Genomic DNA, 10,517 nt, shown 5'->3' with positions numbered 1-10,517 from the left:
TACCTGCATTATAGCAAGAGAATATTGTGTTTTGTGAGATTTCTAAGCACAGGTCACATTGTTGCCCTTTACTTAGCCACACATATCTAAACATACACAATCCTGGCTTTCTCTCGTCTTTCTTGTTCCTTACATGCATTGGATTGGACCAAGTCCTGCGAAATGGGATGTGTCAGTGCACTGCCAGGAACACTCATTCTTTTATTTCTTTCTCCTAAGAGACTTTGTTCCTTGCAATGAAAGGGAGAATGGGAACTGAAGACTAATAAGACTTTATGAAAAGATTTTTTTTTTAAAGCTTCTAATACAGGTAAACTTAATAAACCTAATAAAATACTGCACTTTTTTCTTGCTATGCTTTTATCTAATCTTATGAGATATTTTTATCACTTTCATGGGTGTAAGGTACTGTATTTAGTGATTAGAGCTGTTTCACAATGACATTTGGAGTATATTGTAATCAGCAAAATGATCCTTCTAGTTTTTAGTCTTCCTTTGAAGGCCTGTCACAGCACAAGGACATTTTGTCTTTTCCATCTTAATACTATTTTCTCCTGGCTTTCATCTCTTCCGTAAACCACAAAACATAATAGTAAATGGCTTAACCAAATGGACATAAATGTTACTACCATTATTTTCCCTTTGAGGGGCAAACTATCCCAGTAGGGCTGCTGAATGAAGCCCAGTGATGTAACAACATGCGTAGCTGTAGACAGAATAAGCAACTGTGAAAAAGATGGGAAAAACATGATGACAAGTATCAGGATAATAAGGGGAACAGAATATGAAAGGTTGGTTGGCAATCTGTTCTGATCAGAGCTGTACTATGTTTTAACTGTCAGCAGCAAAACTTGAACTGAATAGACTTCAAAGGAAGTGAAACCCCACAAAGGACATAAAGAATTATCCAAAGGTTGCAATGTTATTTGTTTTCTGGGGAAGCTTATGTTGAGGAACTTTCTTGTTTGTTTTGTTTTTTTTTTTTTGTTTGATTGGTTGGTTAGTTTTTGTTTGTTTGGGTTTTTAATAATTAAAAAAAAAAAACAGCCCAAGAGAAAAAATATTTCCATTACAGAGCAGGAAAACAAACCCATGCTCATAGTGAATAGTTACACTAATACACAATAAACTGTGAATTCACCTTTAATTTGTGAGTACCCTAGTAATTCCCTTGGAAGTTAATCTAATTCTTGTAAAGTAAAAGAGCTATTGTTTGATGCTTTGTTTAACAAGAACATTAATTAAAACTAGTTCAATACTGATATTTTAGATAGCTATATAATGAACTACTATACAATGATAGGTAATGTACATGCAACAAAAGCACTGTTTTATATTGATTTTTTTGTGAAATAAACTTCTTTCCTGTGGAAAAGAATAATGTAACATTTTGGTTTTTTACTTCCTTACTGGAGAAGTCCATTATTGTTTCACTAGTATTGTGTTACATATTTAAGCTCTTTGACAAAATGTAGCTATGCATGTTTTGAAGGAAAAAATAAAACCAAAACTTAACAACTGGTTAATAATATGCAGCACTGTAGAATGTCAAAGAACATTAAAAAAAGAATATTATTTTCAGCTGCTGAAACTGCAATGGAAATGTACTTTAATTTGAGACTTTACTTTCATAAGCATGCTTAAGTCATAGGCCTTTCAAAAATCTGTCTTTGACATTTCAGCTAAAGAAAGCAAAATTGTAAAGGGCAGGCAAGGTCTTCCGATGCCAGACTCCAAAAATGTGTAGAAATTGCTGTTGTGTGTACAGACTTTAAACTGTTTTCTAATTCCAATTGAATTCAGTAAATTCAATTTTCTTAAGCTGGATTTCTCTGATCCTACCCCAAAATTGAATTCACAGAGCTAGTGGAAGAAATTATTAGGTTGGTCTGCTCCTTTTGTCCAACAGCTTAGACTGTGTCCAAGGTACACTACAAGATGTTATCCAGAGGTACGGGGCAATATAAGCCAATTTTTACCTTTGATTCAGCTGAAAAGTTCTTTTAAGTTTTGGTTTTCTCAACCTGCACCAAATTGTCTCACTACTATAGTAAAGGACATTTTAAACTATTGTTTCTTTGTGACAGAACTTCTTCACTCCATATATTATAAGCACTGAAATACTAATTTGTTGAGAGAGGAAGCACATAGAGATATTCTTTAGCTTGAAGATTCAGATCCTCACCTAAAAGAGGGGGAAAAAAGTGCTAACTCTCTCTGCAAATTGTATCTGTTGATCCACAAAAACGTGAAAAACTGTCAATGTAAATCATAGTAGTGTCTTGATTTCCCAGTATTCTCTCTTTTGTTCCCTCATCAAAAGTCCATGCAGTCAACATCAATACCTGGTTTTGATGAGAAATGCAATCTTAAAACAGGATGAAGACTTGTTCCAAATTTGTCTGCAGGTAAGTTTCTATATTCCAAATAAGTAAGAGCAACATCATACTTTTTCAGAAAGTAGTATGCTATTTCTTTTCCTATTCTCCCATAACTAACCCTGAATAACCAATATGGGTTATATGCAAAATTTCATGTGGAGAATTATGGTGTAACTCTGGGGGATGGTCCTATGCAGGGCTAAGAGTTGGACTCGATGATCTTCATGGGTCCCTTCCAACTTGACATATGCTGTGATTCTCTGATTCTGTGAATTCTTTATTTATTAAAAAAAGTTTTAACTTTTTTAAATGATTTAACTGAAAGATCAGTTACTCTTTCAACCTCACCATTAAGAGATATTCAATAAAATCAATAGTCCTTACCCATACTGAGTGGTGACCATATTTAACAGTATGATTTTTAGAATGCATAGTAATACAATGTTGTTTCATGGTTTGGACTAGTCAGTCATACACAGTCCTTCAATTACAATAAATTAGTCCAGTAAAAATAGTTAACTTACTTAAAATTGGTGTAATTTTGGATTTAAAGTATAGATTTGGAATCCATAATTCATTCTCCACCTTTAAATTCATAATTCCATTTCAAATATGCTTGTCTTTTTATTGCACTTACTATCAGATTTATGGTATAACTAAGTTCTTTTACAGGATCAGTTTCTTACATTTCCAATCTACTTCAAATACTGAGCATACCCAGAGATGATTATAGTTGATGTTGGTCTCAAATATATCTGTTTTAAATACATAACATCCTCTGAATATTTAAAAATGGTAAGACAGTTTTTGTGAATGAAATCAGTTATTATAGTAACCCTTTTGTGCATGTGCATTTGTAACTACCTGTTCTTAAGGTATAAAATATACTTAGGACAAAACAAATCCAGAGAAATAATTGAAGACAAGACATACACTCAAGTATTGTTATCTCTATGTTATTCCTTCCTTTTTCTGATTCTTAATTGTCATAGCTATAGTTTAAGATGGCATACTGACTGGTATATTAATTATTGCATGTCACTGGAATATGGTGATTTAGTTGTTTTAAAATTTCAGATGTCCCTTGTATATTTTTGGGTCCAAAATGGCCAGGACCAATATATGGTTAGTTAAATACATTTCACAGCTGCATTTGGAACTTGAACTAGAACTGCATTATGAAAAGCCAACTTACAGGCATTTATTTTTTGTGTCCTTACATAGAATTTCCGTAACAAATTCTAGGATTTCTGTTACTCCTGGTGAAAAATGGCAATAACAAAAGACAACGGCAAATAGACTGAGTAGCATTGAGTAAAAATCCCTAAACCTGTGTACGAATACATGGTCATTCCTGAGTAACATTCCCTCTAAAATATTAGTAAGTTTGTCATCGCTCTGGTCAATATATGTTTCAGGATGGAGCTGGGAATAGTTGCAGCAGATAAACTATTGAGCTGATTAGGAACTTTCAGTTATAAATTTCTGGCTTTTAAAGATAAAACACGTCTCTTTGTGCATGCCTACCTGGTCTCTCTGCTTGTTACAGCTGAAGGGAATGAAAAGATTTTGCTCTTCATGATATTTAATCCTGTATCCACTGAATGCAATGGTGGTTGTTATCATTGACTTTGTTAGCACAGAGATTCAGGTCTGCAGATCCATAGAAATCTAAGAGTGTTCCCAGCCATGCCATTTTGCACAAACTCATCCAACTTCTGATCCCTGGTTCTGTTTCCCTTTTGAACCCCCAAACTGGTTTTTTTAGTTAGTTATAAGAATGTAATGGTTTTGAGTACTTTTGGAAGGAAGTATTCCATCCTGTTCCTTTACGTAATCAAACATATAAGTAGATTGAGAGAGAAGCCTCTTCCTCTCTTCTCTTCCGGCAAGGTTTGGAGACAGCAGACTCCCGCAGCCGGTCTCGCTCCTGTGGGGGAGCTGAGGCCTGGTCGGGCCTACAGGGCCTGTTGTTTCTGCCGATCTGGGGTCCGGTAGTGTGGGAGCGGCATTGAGCACTACTGTGCTATCTCAAAGAAAGTATTAAGGTTTTCTTTGGCTAGTTCTTTATTGAGTGTGTATACTTGTTTTTCGGGGTTTTTTTGTTTGTTTGTTTTGTCCCTTTTCCCTTCCCTTTTCTGTTTTAAGGTGTTGGGAGTTTTTTCTTATGTGTATATAGTTGTTGTAATTGTATATATAAATGTAATGTAAGTGTAAATATATTTATATATTGTTCTAGCTTTCTCTTACTTCAGTTCTCTTGTTTTTTGGTTTTTTTTTCCCTTGGTTTTGGGGGGGGAGATCTTGCGGTGGGGTTTGGAGACTTGGCAGGGAGCTGGCTCCAAACCACCACAAAGTTATAATACCACATCACTCACAGTAACTTTTCTCCTACACATTTCTTTCCAAACCTCTGCATAAAAGTTTACCTAATCTATCATCTTATCTCTGCATATAAACCAATTTTATCTGTATGTTCTCTATGTTTAAGAAGTCTTATGTCTCTGCATCTAGAAAGGCTCACAGATGATTATAGTAACAAATATTCTAGTCTCAATTAAAAGTAACCTATTAAAAACATTCTTCTTGGTTATAGATGTAATAATATATATATGTGTACTATCTGAAGAAGTCCAAACGACTTACTGCTCATAATAGTTACAATTATTGTGAGAATTCTGACTCTAAGTATAGAATATACTACAACTAAAAGGAACAGGAAATGACACAAACTAGGAAATATTGAGTTTTTAGCATCTACTCTTATAGCTGGGGAAAAACTTATTAAAGGTCAGAACAAATTCTATGGTTCTAGTCAAGCAGCTATTCAACCGTTGAAGTCGCTGTGGGAGTTTTGTATTCTGAAAGACTTTAATATGATCCCTTTGAATTTGCCTCTATTTTTTAACATTTCTTTGGCTGAGATTATCCTTCTGGCTTCAGATGCCTCTATAACATTCAACATATTCAAATTGTAAGCATTAAGACCAGGAAATAAACAATGAGATGCCCCATATAAAAATTCACCATATTCATACCATACATTACATACATTAGTCAAAAGATTACTTCTTATCAAGACTAGAGATGCAATGGGCCTTCCTCACAACAGACTTGAGGTGCCTGCTACAGTGTCTGCTCATCTCAGCTTCCACAGAATAACAAGATTTCCAGTGCTCTGTATTGCAGCTGATGATGGGTTCAAAATCCAGTGGCAGCATTTTTCAGTTCTTTCTGCAGTGAATATTAGTGTCAGCATACTGAAAAAGAGGTTACCTTGTATCACTTTTTAATGTTTAAATAATCTTCTAGAATGTTGGGGCTCTGTATGTGAACCACCTTAAGAAACTGCATCTTAGTTTCTCTTTTTTCTGGGTAAGTACAATGCCCAAAAATGGAATGAGGCATCCTGTGGAGCTTGTGGAAGGGATTCCCATGATGAAAGTTGGCAGAAACTGAGTGTCAAGATACTCAGTCTACACCAAATGGTGGCACATCAGAAATGTTCACTAAAAGGATATTAGATCTTTAAGTTGTCTAATAGTGCCAGCAGTGATTGTGCCACTGCTGGTACTTATCTCTGTATTGAAAGCTTTATCTTAATTGTTATATTAAGATGGGTGAAGTGATATTAATAACTGATCTTCTTTTCCTTTTACTAAAGGTGTATAAAGTTTATATAAAGTTTATCTTTACAGAATGTCATGATCATAATTTAATTATCCCCTGTGAGAAGATGGGATGTGGTTTTATGTACCACTAATAACTAAAAAATGTCTTTACTAGAATTGTTATTGTCCAAATCACAGTCTGATATTCCTGTACTCTGGTAATGCAAGGAAATAAAGTTCTTCCCTATCAGCCATCCAGTATAAAAGGACATATGTAATGAGTTGAGTTGGGGTGTACTAAGATTATTTTCCTTCCTCTTCTCATTGTCTGCTTACTTGGTCCAAAAAAGATGCATTTTAGTTTGTGGTTTTCCCACTTTCTCACACTATGTTCTGTTATCTAACAGCCTACAAAGATTGAAGGTACCTTAAAACAGGTAGCTGATTAATCTATGCCATTCAATCTTTCAGCAGAAATACTAACTGACAAAAAATACTTCAGATAATGGAAAAAAAGTCTATTAATCATCAAAAAAAAAGGTATAATAATAGAGATAAAACTCTGCTTCTGTTGGTAGATCAGTCTTTGAATGTTTGAAAGGCACATACATACACATGTACCTGCATTTACGTTGTAGCCAATCCATGCAGTCTGTAAGCTGCTGTCAATTTACTGCATCAACATCCATCACATAAAGTTATTATATATGCATCTATCATTTTGTGTATTAGAAGTAAAGACATTGTAATAGAATTTTGTCATAAGATCAATAACTTGGAAAATAAATGTCTTGGCTTCACCTCAAGGTTTACAGTTTGGTAGCAGGACATCATTATCTTTTGACAATGTTCTATAGTGGTGGCAATATCTCTTAATTTAAGATCAAGTACAGTATATGTCCTTTAATTCTTTTATTATTTATAGATTTTTGCATTAAAGCTACTATAAAGTTCAATGAAACACAAGATACAATGAAACACTGTTCATTTCAGTCCTTCTTTATTGCAAACCTGACTCCTCACACATTTCCATTAAATTGTTTCATGGTTTGACTTATCTATACTGTACTGAAAATGTAACACTGCAAAAATGCAATAGCATGTATTTATTAAGTGTATACCAAGTCTGCTGCCTGTCTTCAGCTGAGATATTGAATGGGTGTGGGAGTTAGTGACATGAGAAGTTCTTTTTTTTTTGATCTAGCCAAGCGTCAATAGAACTTCTTTGGCTACTGAACTTTTCTCATTGGTCACTGACATATCTGATACAGCACTGCATATCTGTGAATATTTGTCATGGCCACAGTTTTTAGATAAAACCTATAGAATTTATATTTGGATGGATTTTATCCCCTCCATACTGGCTTTTGAACTGTGTAAAATAATGGAAATGAAGAACATGATTATAAACTAAAGACCATTTGATATTTTTTCTCACAATATCAGTTATCATTAACACTCATTTCTATTGACTACAGACAAGTGACAAAACACTGCTGAATTTCAGATCAACTTGGGAAAAGCTCCAGTGATGTGTCAGTGCTTGGTTTGTCTCTGCTCTAAAAGAGAGATGATAGATAATTTAGTAACATGACCTAAACCCAACTCTTCTCACACTTGTGCTTCAACTTCTGGGTGCACTGCTGTCAGAGGATGAAAACGAAGAATGGAAGAAAAGCATCGAACTCAAGATTCCTCCTGAAGATGAAACCACTTTATAAATGAATACAGATTGTAATGGACTATTTGAGTTTATGCGTTTCAGGTTTTATGTTGTGTTTCCTAATTTTCTGTTTAATTCCCTATGTACTGTGCTTTAAGTCCTGGAAAATTCCCTTGTCCCTCGTGGCCCTGAACCCTTCCCTCTCATTGGTTGAATTTTGCTGCATTTCAGTACCCTTCCCTATATGGTTGTGCCATACCCGTTTTGCATGCTCCACCCTTGCTCCTCCCCAGTTACACCCTCCTTCTAGCGAGTTCTCAGCTTACTCTATAAAAGGTGAGAGCCATTTTAATAAAGAGGCCATTTCACCTTGGACCCTCGAAGTGCGCCAACCCTTTCTTCCCACAAAAAGCTACACACTATCACCAATCTTAGAATGGAAGAGATAGAAAAAAATCCAAGGTGTAAACGGGTTTTTTTGATGATTTTGTGTCTCTCAGGAAGACTCTTACTGTCTCCTTTCTATGAAACCTGTGCAAAAAGGAGAGAAATTCTGGAATTGCAGGACCTGACTCACTAAGGTAGATGATGTTTTATTAATATTTGATTGAATGGTTTGTTTCTTCATTTGTTCATTTGTTTCAAATTATGGTTTCACTTTGGTTTGTATTGTTACTAAGTCTAGAAAGTCCTGATTTGGAAAGCAAGAAAATGTAGCTGTACTCAAACAGTTAAAAAATCTTATGAAATGAAACAGTGAAATATGATCAAAAACAAAAGTATAAAATCCTCCCTTAGAGCCACTTATGACTTTTGCATATGCTGAATTCCTAGCTAATCAAACCTATATGCAAAGAATACAGTGGTTTGGAAAACATACAGATGAACTATAATTAAAACTGTATTGAAATATATTACTTATAATTTATAATATTTATAGGATGATATTTGGAATCCATTTATCTTTCCAGAGCATGAATATGTGCAAAGATATTATCTGTATACATATATATACACAAAAGCACACACACACACACATCACTTGGAAAAAAAAATCAGAAATGTTCTGAAGGTCAACATACATAAGTTGACTTAAAAAAAAAAAGTCAATAAAGTGAAATTACTAAAATGTCTTGTTGGATATGCTATCATTTTTATGAAGTCCATATAAAACCCATATTTTAAGGTCAGAAAACATTTTCTTAGAGTTTTAAAAGAGATACAAAAAGGATCTTTCAGATCATCTTGGTCAATACAATGCAAAATTGATCCTTGGTATAATTCATACCTGTGGAGCAGAACTCAGTAGAAAACTTGAAATAATTCTAAACTAACGCTAGGAATGTCCAGGAATGAAACACATAATATTTGCTTTGTCTGCTTATCACTGATATTACAAATATTATTAGTCTGTATTGACTTGCTGTCAGTTCAGTCTAGATTCTATCTAATCTGCAGTAAATTGAAGAATCACAGAAGGACTTGTGTTGGAAGGGACCTAAAGATCATCTCATTCCAAACACCCACCATGGGAAGGGACACCTTCCTTTAGACCAGGCTGCTCAGAGTTCCATACAACCTGGCCTTGAACACTTCCAGGGGCGGACATCTACAACTTCTCTGAACAAACTGTTCCAGTGCCACAACACCTTCACAGTAAGATTTTTTCCTGATATCTAACCTAAATCTTCCCTCTTTAAGTTTAAAGCTATTTCCCCTTGTCCCATCGCTACATGCCCTTGTCAAAAGTCTTCTTCAGCTCTCTCGTAGGCCCCTTCAGGTACTGGAAAGTGCGGTAAGGTTTCTCCAGAGACTTTCCTCCAAGCTGAACAACACCAACTCTCTCACTTCACAGGAGAAGTGTTGCAGTCCTCTGATCATCTTCCTGGCCCTTCTCTGAACTCGCTCCAGCAGGTTCCTGTCCTTCTGGTGTAGGGAGCTCCAGGGCTGGATGCAGTAGTCCAGGTGGGGTCTCACCAGAGCAGAGTAGAGGGGGAGAATCACCTCCCTCAACTTGCTGGCCAAACTTCTTTTGATACAGCCCAGGGTACCTTTGGCTTTCTGATCTATTAAGTGTGTGTTGCTGGGTCTTGTTGAGCTTCTCGTCCACCAACACTTCCAAGTCCTGCTCCTCTGGGCTGGTCTCAATCCATTCTCTGCCCAGACTCTCTTTGTGCTTGGGATTGCCCTATCCCACATGCAGGATCTTGCACTCGGCCTCGTTTAACTTCATGACTTTTTCATGGGCCCATCTCTCAAGCATGTCAAGGTCCCTCTGGAGGGCATCCCCTCCCTCCAGTGTGTCAGTTGCACCTCTCAACTTAGTGTCGTCATCAAACTTGATGAGGCTGCACTCAATCCCACTGTACATGTCACCAACAAAGATGATAAACAGTGCCAGTCCCAGTTCAGACTCCTGAGAAATGCCACTCATCACAGGTCTCCATGTGACTCTGAATAGGCAACAATTCTAGGTATTCTTTTCTTTTCTCTTGAAAATATATAGAAAAAAATTATAGTCAAGAAAACTATATGTGTCCTTAGACTCCCATCTTAGAGTGATTGTATGTACTTTCTTTCATAACTTATAATTAATTTCTAGGATTAATAACTCATTCTTAGATATGAATTTTGTATCCAAGAATTGGAATAGAGAAAACATTAAGAGTTAAGCAATTTTATTAATATTGATGTTTTTAAATCCATTTACTGTGACTAAATTTGACACAAATAAAAGGGGAAAACACACAATACATAAATAAATAACTACAAATTTCATAGTCCAACTAAAAAGTGAGACAAATCATTACTATTCATTGAAGTCATTGTTACTATGCTGATTTATGTTCATTAAAGGTTTAT

General features: G+C 35.4%; 1 long non-coding RNA gene across 1 annotated transcript in view; it reads left to right on the top strand.

Annotated features, from left to right (window-relative positions):
- The first annotated feature begins 7,969 nt into the window (after nt 1-7,969).
- Nucleotides 7,970-10,517, top strand: part of LOC113963761 — a 46,682-nt gene continuing 44,134 nt past the window's right edge. The window contains exon 1 of the long non-coding RNA XR_003532933.1: nt 7,970-8,236. This is a non-coding gene — a long non-coding RNA (uncharacterized LOC113963761). The remainder of the gene's footprint in view (nt 8,237-10,517) is intronic.

This window comes from Neopelma chrysocephalum, unplaced genomic scaffold, assembly GCF_003984885.1.
Source record: "Neopelma chrysocephalum unplaced genomic scaffold, ASM398488v2 Primary Assembly neopelma1_25, whole genome shotgun sequence".
Lineage (NCBI taxonomy): Eukaryota > Metazoa > Chordata > Aves > Passeriformes > Pipridae > Neopelma > Neopelma chrysocephalum.
Note: the sequence above shows the minus strand (reverse complement) of the source record. Positions and strands in the feature narration are given on the sequence as shown.